Here is a 12107-nt window from a genome sequence, read left to right as displayed (position 1 = left end):
TTTCTGTGTCCCTTGTAAATTGTGCAGAGTTATTTCGACTCAAATATGCACCGAAGCATTAATAGCTTTCTACAGGGTCCAAAAAATTCGCTCATGTTGCAATGTTTCCGCCGCCGTGGTAGCGTTCGTAGCCGCGAGCTCCACCTCCTTATCCATCCTTTGCTTTGGATCACGGCTTTACTTCGGGTTAAACTCGCACCAATGTTTCGCTGCCAGAAAGATGCTTGCGCTGGAATACACTTGGAAGAATATAAACAGCTCGGTTAGAGAGCCCCTACTTTCTGCTCCTGCGTCCTTTTTCTTTTAGTCTACACTAGAAGCAGGCGGTGTCGACCGAATCGAACAGTTTGTCGCCAACTCACTGTGCTCTTTTTTTTTTGCCTTTTACGGGAACCGTTCACAAAGCCGGGACGTTTCCTAAACTGCTCCACGTCTGAAATCTGAACACTCCACATTTACTTTCTGACTGTAAGAAACTTTCCTTTATGCTTTTTTAGAGCGCTAGAATAAAAATAAAGGAAAGCGGAATCCTAAAAAAATACGGAAGTAAGGCAACGCAATCCGAAAAAGTGGTTTCTAAACCCAATTCATGGCTCCATTTCGTGGTCACGCACCGCTAGAATTTTCCGGTGGGACAAACTTATGCGACGAGCACGCCTGATACGCTCGTGTGCCCTTCATCGCTTTTTCGTTTGTTTTCAGGGCAGGAAGCACAGAATCTTTTACCCGCTCTTCCACAGGAATCAGATTCCTAGGCGCATTGACACGGTGAGCGTAGCGCACGAAATCCGGTGTGCTTTAAAGGAGTAATCTTTTTATTTAACGTTAGGTTCTTAATTGCATTATGTAGTCTGATTACAGCCGCCTTTCGTCGTCACAACGAGCCAACTTTTAGAGTGCGCAACGAAACAGTTTTCGAGCAGGACAAAGAGAACAAACTGGCACCAGAGACGGGCAACTGGGCCAGCGCTGGAGCTGGGCGGGGCGCCGAGACGGCATCAAAATCGGTGAAGCCATTTAACTCCAAATCAAGCAACTGCAGAGAATGACAACGTTCACAGCGTTCCGACCAGATGCACAAATATCATTCGATAAACATATACTCCGCCGCGACATCTAGTAAATCACTGCTTTCCTTGCGCTTTAGTTCTACAGTCATATTTTTTAGATTTACATTACTGCTTCTGATTTACCGCCAGTCAAAACAAATTGTAGCAACGGTTTCAATTTCGTTGTCAGGTTTTTCAATGATCGAGAAAGTGCAACAAAATTGTGAGAGAGCACTAATTCTCACTTCTACGCTGTAATAACCGTACTTTGGTTTGGTTTGGTTCTTTGGTGTCTAACGTCCCAAAGCGACTCAGGCTATGAGGGACGCCGTAGTGAAGGGCTCCGGAAATTTCGACCACCTGGGGTTCTTTAATGTGCACTGATATCGGACAGTTCACGGGCCTCCAGAATTTCGCCTCCATTGAAATTCCGCCTCCACGGCCGGGATCGAACCCGCGTCTTCCTGGTCAGCAGCCGAGCGCCGTCCCTCCTCAGCCACCGCAGCGGGTCGTAATACGGTAGTGATGACCTTACTGGCTGTACCAGGTGATAAGGGTGCGCTGTTGGATAATTGCGAAGGAGGTACCCAGAATCACCGGGCAACATATATATGTGTTTACAGCACCGGGTTACACGCCCTGCACCCATGAAAAACAAGAACTCTTGATTAGCACCCGGAACTTCGTACGTCCCAGCACGACAGTAAGGAGCCCGGGCGTCCCTCGGTTCGCAACGTTCATCTAAACCAATCGTAATTAATATCCCGAGGGATGCTCGAGAGGAGTTTCAGTAATCAAATGATTTGCGAGCGTAGTCGATGCGAGGCTTGTTACTCTGAGCATGACTCGTCGCCGACTATGTACTTACGTAAACAGAAACCCGCCTGAAGGTTGCAAGACAGTCCACATTCACGAGTGGCTTCTCCTTCTTTTCCTCCTTTTTTATCAAACACAGTGAGCTTCCGCGAGACAGAAGGGCTTTACGCTGTGTGCAGCATCGCATCAACGCGCAGAAGGGACATTGAAGAGATAACCACTACGCCTGTTCTGCCTAAGCGGTTTTCATTATCGGTTAGGTACTCCACCCGCCTCACTTTGAGCTCATTCCAGAAGCATTGAGACTTTAATCCTTTGAACAACACAACTTTTTGCTTGAGTGCATGAAGGAAACATAGGCAGAGTTTACTTAGAACCTCAATAGTGCTGAAAAATTAAAAAAATAACTGAAGTTTTAGGTTGGTTAGGCAACATACGCATTAGGTGCGCTAGCACTTGTATTTTCACTTCGTTTCAATTTCAGGTCGAAGCTAGGTTTAAAGGTCAAGCCGGCATCCTAAAAAGATCGGCGGAATCGTAGATTGGGGGCCTTATTGCTAGAGTTCTATAACTGGAAAGCACACATGGGCAGGATAATGAGAGGCTCGTTAGGGCATATATATCTGAAAGAAGGCAACTGTCAATGAAACCAAGTAACATAACATAACTTAAAGTAAATAAATTATAAAAAAAGGAACATTACGGTATCTTACTTGGTCTCGGTGACTGTTGGCTTCCTTGATGTAAAACTGGAGGGGACACTTAAGCTTCACCTTACAGTTATGACGCGTTTGTTGTGATGGGTTAGTTCTTATGTATGCAGAATTGGTAACGTTTATATTAGCATTCATAGATCTGTGAGAATAATCATTCCACTCCTGGCGCTGTAGTATAGCGGTTAAGCGATGCGCCGCTGTTTGCGATAACAGGCGCTGCCACTGTTGGGGCTCGTGTGACCCAAGTTTGCCTTCCCGAGCATTCTCTCATGACAAATCATTAATTGAGCTGCCACCTGCCACGTCGCGCACTTTTCTCAAACTTTGGTGGGCAGGTTTTGATGACGTCACAAGGTCACGTGACCTAGGTGGCGCAGCTATCACCCAGCTCTTTAATGTAGCAGAGGGACCTCACAAACAGCGGCTAAGCGGATGAGTGTAAGCCCTCGTGATAGCGCCCTAAAAATTGGGATGATGACTTCTAGCCATGTGACATTACTAAGGTTAAGCTGGATCAAAATCATCACGTGAAAGATACTTGCTCAGTTACTCGTTGAACTGCTTCGTATGCGCCCGCCACACCAGGCCGGACAAAATACGCATCCTCAAGTGGCAGCAGGGCGTCCTCTAGCTCCGACGTCCGGTGGGTGTGTCTGGCATTTAGCCTGCTGCGCACACGTATCACGGCATTGCTTTGCGTGTGTTTGGGCGGTTGTTTGTGGTGGGGTTAACGGCCCATTGACATTGTTTTGGCGGCAAAGCAACCTTCAGGACTTCTTTGTGCTCTCGTATAACAGCATCAGGACCCGCCGCTACGTGTTCAAGTATGCCAAGCTCGTAGTGCAGCATGGACGCAGCGCATAAGAAATGACGGAAGCGTGCTTCAGAAGCTTGAAGGGCAAAAGACGCCCTACTTGATGCAATGCCCCTGCAAGGGCGTTTCGTGTATCTGAAGTGAATAAATAAATAAATAAATTCCCCAACACTCGACAGAAGTGCCGCGCCCTTCCGGCTGACCCTGTAGATAACCTCGGTTCACCCTTCTGACTACGTAGCTACCTCTCTGATATGAAACGACACATTTTGGACTGGCTCTCTTCCGTTTTTTTAAATGGGTTGGTGGCTAGTGCACTTCCTGGACATTTCCTTTCCTACGTGCCTTAGCTAACTGAATGATGTCTTATGACGCGACTCACTTAGCTTTCTGACACTGCTATGGCGTCATAAGTTGCCGCATCCTTATTGGTGGCTAGTACACTTCCTGGACATTTCCTTTCCTACGTGCCTTAGCTAACTGAATGATGTCTTATGACGCGACTCACTTAGCTTTCTGACACTGCTATGGCGTCATAAGTTGCCGCATCCTTATTTGAATTTTACTGCTTTAGGAGTGCGGTCCTCTTCCGCCAAAAGAGCCGTGGTTTGCGTCTGTGTGCGTGCGTGTGCGTGTGTGTGTGTGTGTGTGTGTGTGTGTGTGCGCGCGTCTGTATGTGTGTGTGTGTGTGCGTGTGCGTGTGTGTGTGTGTGCGTCTGTGTGTGTGTGTGCGCGCGTCTGTGTGTGTGTGTGTGTGCGTCTGTGTGTGTGTGTGTGTGTGTGTGTGTGTGTGTGTGTGTGTGTGTGTGTGCGCGTGTGTGTGTGCGCGTGTGCGTGTGCGTGTGTGTGTGTGTGTGTGTGTGTGTATGTGTGTGTGTGTGTGTGTGTGTGTGTGTGTGTGTGTGTGTGTGTGTGTGTGTGTGTGTGTGTGTGTGTGTGTGTGTGTGTGTGTGTGTGTGTGTGTGTGTGTGTGTGTGTGTGTGTGTGTGTGTGTGTGTGTGTGTGTGTGTGTGTGTGTGGCCCACCTTCCAGTGGGCCACTAATGCAGGTGAACCTCGCTACGACGAAACTGACGGGGCGCGCGAAAAATTTAAGCGAAATTTCGTGGAGGCGAAAACAGCCCAAATCACTGTCAGGTTGGACAACATAGTCCCAAAACATAACTTATTTCCAAAATAGCCGGTCAGCTTCTTCTTTCTTTTTTTTTTGCCACGAGCGCCGTGGCGCGACTTTTGCATTCGGTGAGCAGTTGCATCACGACGTCGTCATCTTGAGCGTCAATAAATCTGCGGAGCACATGAAATACTTCCATCACTTTTAATGCAGATGGTGGCGCTAAAGGTTTTGCATCGCTGTCATCATCCGATGATGCGTCGCTGTGGCGAACGCTCTCAATTATGGTTTCATCACTCAGCTCCTCCGACGAAAGGAACTTCCGCTTCCTAGACAAAGTCGCCATGCTCGTGTCGATTGCAGCGCACTAACAGGAGTTAAAAAAACTAGGGCTAACGCGCTTCTGTTGTTGCCAGGCTGCTGCGTCCTTTGGCGACGGATTGGTTGCGGCTCTGGTTTGAAAGAAAACGGGAGCTTGCACCCGTTCCTTGTCGTGAGGCAGCCAGCCCGTCTGTCATCACCACTAAGCAATGGCGGTTCTCATGTGCGTTTGAATGAGTGGATCAATTGGTTCCAGCGAAAGTTTAGTGAAACAAAGCAGCGTGGACCTTCGGAAGTACACAGATGGGCGGCGATGTGCTTGTTTTATTGTAAGATAGATTTTTAAACCCAGCTTCGCTTTGCAAAAATATTGTTGAAGCGGAAACACGCCCCAACAATGGTTCGTTGTGATGAAAAATTTGTTCCATTACTTTCTATGGCGAGCTGACGGGGAATTGGAAATATTTCGTTGAAGCGACGTTCGTTGTAGCGGGGATCGACTATTCGCACGAGCAGCGAGCATATGTAAGACCGCAGCTAACGCTAAACTTTCGCTTTTCAGACTCTTAACCGTCCTGTAAAGTTTATAGCCGCAGAATTCGCTCGCAAAGCTCGATAGGGCCTAAGGGGCTGCAGTATGCAAAACCAAGCGAATGGGACAATTCATATTCGACTCAGATTTGAAAAAGACTTGACACATCGGCCCATTTCAACCAATATACAAGAATCATGATAATTTTTCTGGCGGTGAAAGCGGAAGTGGCGCGTTTCCAAAAAACATTCGTACAAACACACGCCTTCCTAAACAAAGGCGCACACCATAAAACAAATAAGGTCGCACATTTCGGTATATGAAGCAATAAGCAAAAGCTCTGCTATATGTAAATGCTTTACAGTCGAAAAGCATACCCTCAACCAACTCCAAAAGCAAAATTCCCCCAATTTGAACACTTATCCTGAAAGCATTCACAAATGTGTAGAATTGCGAAAGCAACCTTCCTTAGCCATATCTCTTAACAACCGATAACTGCTACTTTTGATCGCAACGTGCTTAGACTGGTCGCCCATCAGTTTTCTTCTTTTGGACTTGTGCGTCCTTGTATGGGCGAGAATACTCTCAATTAAGCGCCTTCTAACAAGATGCAGACAACTGAGAATAAAAGGAAACTATTGTAGAACACAGTGAATTTCGAAGACCGTACACTAATCCAACAGGTTAATTTGGAAATACCTGGTCAAAGATAGTCTGCTTATGCAAAAATTTGATACGCAGTTCAAATTTCAGGTGAGAGCAAACGGAGCACAAAGAAACAAAATAGCTTCTCTACCATGAAAATACGGTACGTTCCATTTCATAGAACGCTTCAAAGCTCGTCACTAATTGCGACAGACGTACTTTCACAATGGCTAGAGCACTTTGCCTAGTATGCATCGAAGAGCATGTTTTAAGCTTTGTAGCATTTATTAACCTGTTACCTGAGCCATGGTTAGGTAACATGCGATTAGTCGCCCGGGACATCTGTTCATTCAAGCGTCAATAGAGATTGGTGCCGTTAAGAGGTCCTACACGCAGCTTTAATCCCGAAGCGCAGATGTATAAAGGCTGGGCAAAGTTTTGTTAGTGAACAGAGAGATTCCAATAATTACATCTAAATTGGGCATCCGGAATGACCTCTGGGTACGAAGGTCTGAGAGTTACGGATAGGGGGAAGGACAGAGGGCGTGCATCGAAGGGCTTATGGGATTCCAGAATGGCGTGCGAGCATACAAGCCTCTCTGCCTAACGTGATAAGGTAGGACTCGGCGGGCGTGCGATAACAGCCTTGTAAGCAAGGCCTGCAGCTCGCCCTAACGCCGCCGTCACTCCTTGTGTGGAGCACACTCTGCCACGGATGGGAGCAAAAAAGGGGATAAGGGGCAGGGCACACCTTGATGTGCGTTCGGCATACGCTGGGACAGATTGCGAGGAAGGGTACTCAGCGATATACTTAAGACGAAGGCCAGAGACGATGGCGTTTTCGTTGTTGATGTATAAGATGATACTTATCTTATAAAGGTGCTTCCAATCATTTATTCCACCTGCTAGAGTGCCCTGGAATAACAGCTTTCAATTTGTAGCACCGGTTATAAGCTGCTCAGAGTCATCAATAAATTATCGTGATTGCTTTTTTTTCCATGACGAGGTTGTCAAAGAGACACTGCACGCTTTCTCTTCGCCCAAGGAGAGCGGCCTTGGCTATGTACATTGCATGAAGTCCACATGGACTACACGGCAGTATAACGTTGAACATGTACTGCCTATCCAGCTTGGATAACCTCCTAAGTAAGCAAGAGGCGAAATGGAAGCTTTTGGTCTCAAGGTACTGAAGCAACGCTGCTGCCGTCACTGCATACGAGGAAATTTCGTCCGGGAAAATTCTCCATTTAGTATTTTACTGGAAGGATCAATACCAGGATTTTCAGCGCTTCTTTTTTTTCCAATTGGCTGTAGCCGCCGCTTCCGTCGTAAGGCGTCCAGCTATTGGGTTGTGCGCACATGAAACCTTTTTCGAATAAATCTAAAGAATGTTGGCATTCCTCCCTAAGTGGTTACTTCTTGGTGAAAAGAATCGTTTACAGAAATGCACTAGCATGTGTCCAAACTTGCTGAAACTCAGAAATCTTAGTCTTCGTCCTAATGCTTGCGAATTGTTTCACAGTACTTAATTGTGTACATCGCTAATAAATATCAATCAGTTCATGTTTGTTGATACAAGAAAACAGTGCACGAAAGCTGTGTTGGGACAGTAGCGAAGAAAAAAAAACTGAAATGTTCTTTTATAATAAAGGCGCCCGTGTGCTATGCGATGTCAGTGCACGTTAAAGATCCCCAGGTGGTCGAAATTATCCCGGAGCCCTCCACTACGGCACCTCTTTTTTCCTTTCTTCTCTCATTCCTTCCTTTATTGCTTCCCTTATGGCGTGGTTCAGGTGTCCAACGATATATGAGACAGATACTGCGCCATCCCCTTTCCCCCAAAATCAATTATTATTATTTATTTATTTATTTATTCAAATACCCTAAAGGTTCTCTTGGAAGAGGGTATTACATAGGGGGGGGGGGGGGGCACACGAAACACACTAATGCGCAAACACCAATATTGGTAGTGGATTAAAGTTCGAATGATTATTATTATTATTATTATTATTATTATTATTATTATTATTATTATTATTATTATTATTATTATTATTATTATTATTATTATTATTATTATTATATAATAAAAGGCAGCAGTTTCGCTAAATTCTCTGCACTTTCGTTTTATGACTGTGTTATCCGGAGGTAATTATTTTGGCATGCTTTACCATATGACTCAGTTTTCAATCCGGTTTAGCGGACAAACTTTTCTTGAGAGGAGAAACGCTCCCCGTTTACTCTGAGGCTCCACCTGCCTTCGTATCTTCGGTGCGGATCTCTACCTTCGGAGCGTCGCCGAAAGCTTCTTACGGGAAAAACGCGTGCAGAAATAAGGTCTGTGCCCGATATTTAGCAGCGAGACCCTCTCCCCTCCTACCTTGCCTCCCTCTTTTACTGCTGAGAAAAGACAGCGCTACGCAGGTAGGCTGCACAGAAGTAAGCTAAGCACCTAGGTAGCGTGTTGCGGCTGTCAATTAGCTCCCAGTCATTTATGCGCTTCTGCGCTACAAACTACTGCTAGCTTGCCCTGAGCTTCCGCCGCTAATCGTAGATTTTTCTATCTCTAAATTAAGTCCTACTTAAAGTTCTTTGAGTGCGTGGTATCAATTAATTCAAGCGCAGTTCTCGGCTCCTCATTACCGCGAACCCTTGTGGCGCGTCTTATATTCTGTATATTCGGTGGTCGTAGTAGTGTGTGTAGTTTTTTTTTTCATCCGTGATTAGTCTTGACATAAATTTCATGGGCTCTTAACTAGGAAAGAAATTTGAGGTGACGGAAACGAAAGCGCGCGTGTTTGTTTCTTTCTGCAGAGTCACTGCGTTTTCTTCTGTTAAGAGGAATCCAATAAAAGATCAGTCGGGCGCACTTACATTAAATCTCGTTATAGCAGCTCCAGTGACCTCTTCCTTCCGTTTAATACCTCTTCAAAGTGAATCTAATTGGAGCGTTGTATTCACCTCTAGATGTATTTAAATCTAATTCTGGAAAGTGGCATATATATAAAATACTGTGTTTTATCACGGTTTAAATGGAGCATCATCAAGATTTGTGCTTGCCTAACCTATCGTTCTACATGCTCGATGCCCGGGCTATCTCGGCGAGTAGCCATTGTGAGTGGCCATTTATATATAGCGTCAATTTGTTGCAGTATGTGATTATAAGCTAAGAAGCCAGCAAGGGCTTACCGCGTTCGACACCAGAAACTTTCACTTTCACTCGAGGCAACTAATTGAGCGTGTGACTCAGCATGCATCTGGCTCACATAGTTGTAATGATTTTGCTTGCTCGCCTGGAACGTTTTATGCGCTCGGAAACGCGTTCGAAGCTTTTTGAAAAAAACGTTGACACAGAGGGTCACATACTTTTCTCGCTTGCACCAATGAAGGCTTCATCTATGTTGACTTGCGTTCCTTACGGTATCGTTTTTATTTTCTTCTGTGTTGTTTTTCGGTGCTATGCTAGTATTTTGAATAGACAGAAGGACAGGTTTTCATGTCGCGCCTGAGGATGCATAACCTGCTTTCCATGGAGGTGAATAAAAAAAGAACGTGTGGCGAAGAACCTCGTCGGTATAGCTGTTGATTGATATTTGAAGCTAGTACAAGATGCGAAAGGCAGTATCACAATGAAGGTGGTAGACTGACATAACAACATTGCCTCAGCTGCCGACTTTGTACACAGGTGACACTCACATGCACTGGCCTTCAGCCAGGAAATGCTTATAACTTGTGTTAGGGAAAATCCTATGGAAAACTTGGTAATAGAAAATATGAATTATATTTTGATCCTCTTCAATACTGATTATTTTTATGCTCTTCGCTATTTCCGACAACAGCCCCACTTTTTCGTTGTCGGTGGGTTTAGGAAAGAACGACGAGAGAATAATGCGTGGTGGGATAGTGCGTGACGTCGCCTAAATCAATCGTGAAAAGGTATAAATATAGGAGGGAACCGGAATAGAATCCTTATATTTTCTCGATTCAGTTCAGGAATTATAGTGCAAAGAAAAATTTGCTCCATTCAGTTTCAGACCTCACATTTGAAAAACAAAAATGCTGACAAGTATTTCTAAGCGCGTTTAGCATAAAATTCCTTCTCTGCTGCGCAGACAAATGACTCTTACTTTTAACACATGAAGACCGAGCCAGGATTGCGGTGGTGGGGTTTACCTAAAGAATACATATCTTCTCATTTTCGTAGCATTGCATATTTATTGTCTTTACAGGCACTGTTCAATGAACGCAAATTTTATAATACCTTCACTCATGGGCCTGATTTGCGGTACATACGAAATGAAGCCTACAAGCGCAGAGAGATTTGTTCACAACAGCTTTTAGCCCGAACATGCTCGTCACCACTTCCACAAGGTTGGAATTGCACCATGCAGGACGAAAACATGCAGCAACTCCTTCATTCCTCGAACATCCAAAGACTGGAACCACCGTCCTGGACAAATTGCCAGCATTGTCGACATTCCTCATTTTAGAATCGCATTAGGCAGCATTGTATATGCCGGTCATTAACTTAATTGCTTCGCGCTATCTTTTCTGTATTGTGCTTATTTCATGCACCTACTTCCCTCTGTAATGCCCCAGGTCTTGAGAGTAAAATAAATAAAAAAAAATAAATAAGAAAGAAAGAAACATTTCGGTAACAGATTTGCCAATCAAGACGTAGTGAATTGCTTTGAACAAGGGAGTTAAATTATGTGACACAGTTATTAAAGACCTGGCTCTGACTATGAAAGTTCCGTATAACGTCCCCGTGGCAGCCTTAGTTTAATTTGCCCAGTCCGCTGAGTGGTAGTACCAAGGCCAGAGCGAACTAACCTGTGTTGTATAGCGAAAATTGATATAGGGTGGAGTGGAAAGTTTATGAAGGCAAACAAGAGCAATTTCTTCAGCAACGAACGTTAATTGTTACCGAACTGAAATGCTAATAAGGTTATGTGGAACTTTGTTTTGTCGAAAAAATTGATATTAAGATTTTACGATGATCCAATGGAGAATTTCCTTATTCCAGAAAGTATACTACACTTAGGCAAACGCGATTCACAAAATTAGTTTTGAGTGTTTGGTCCTTTTTCATCGTCATGTCGACCGGAAAAGTGGGTGCACCTCGACGTGGGGTGTTCGTTTCGGATTCATGTCAAAATTTAATGCTGTGGAGTTTTTGATCAAAAAGACAATTTTTAGTTTAGGTTTGAAATTTAGCCTTGTTCGTAGTACATTATTCAGCCACTAGGGCTCTTCCTGGCGGTCTTTTCCCTAAGGTGCCCGGATATCCGCTCGCCATCAACATTTTTGGAAGCTTGTGTTACTCTGTCTCCGGAACTATAAGCCATAACAAACTTTTCACAGATGTTAACAAATGACATTTACATAACTGACACCACAATCAATAGCCTAAGTTCATTTGTATCTTTCTTACTTAAAAAGGCAATCATGGTTGGCAATTTCATTCCATCGAGAAAGAAAACAAACACAATAAATGCAGTTTTGTACCAGTTGTATAAAGGGTTGGTTGCTACTCTCACGCATAATTTCAACAGTCCTCAGATCATAGATTTTAATAAAAACATATTTTGCAGAAAAATTAAAAGCGAAAACAAAATACCTCACAAAATTTATTCTCTTTTTTTAGCTTTAATATAGACTACCTCTAAATTTAGTAATACTAGGAAATTTCATAGGCAAGGCTTTTATTACAACTGCCAACTTTTGAAAACAATTTTCAAGGTCTCTCTGCACCTTACGAAGAAAATAATAATAAAAAACACTCTGCGTGCTCCGCAAGGAAACGCGACGTCATTGCTTTCTGTCGCTACGTTTGAAGGAGACGCTGACGCCGCGACTAGATCATTATGCAGCGCCAAAGCCACGAAAAAAAAAACAGAACCTGTCTTGCAAGCACCGTGTTTCCCCACACGGGTTTCGGCGACCGTGAAAAAGCTATGAACGATATGATTTCCAAGCATAATGAAAGGAAACGGAACACTATTTAACAATGGCGTAATAAGGAGGTAAGAGAGCAGCAGGACTATAAAAGCATTCGGGCTCGAAAAACTCGGCAACCATATGAACACAATCGCATCAAG

The sequence above is a fragment of the Amblyomma americanum genome, chromosome 4 (genome assembly GCF_052857255.1).
Source record: "Amblyomma americanum isolate KBUSLIRL-KWMA chromosome 4, ASM5285725v1, whole genome shotgun sequence".
NCBI lineage: Eukaryota > Metazoa > Arthropoda > Arachnida > Ixodida > Ixodidae > Amblyomma > Amblyomma americanum.
Note: the sequence above shows the minus strand (reverse complement) of the source record.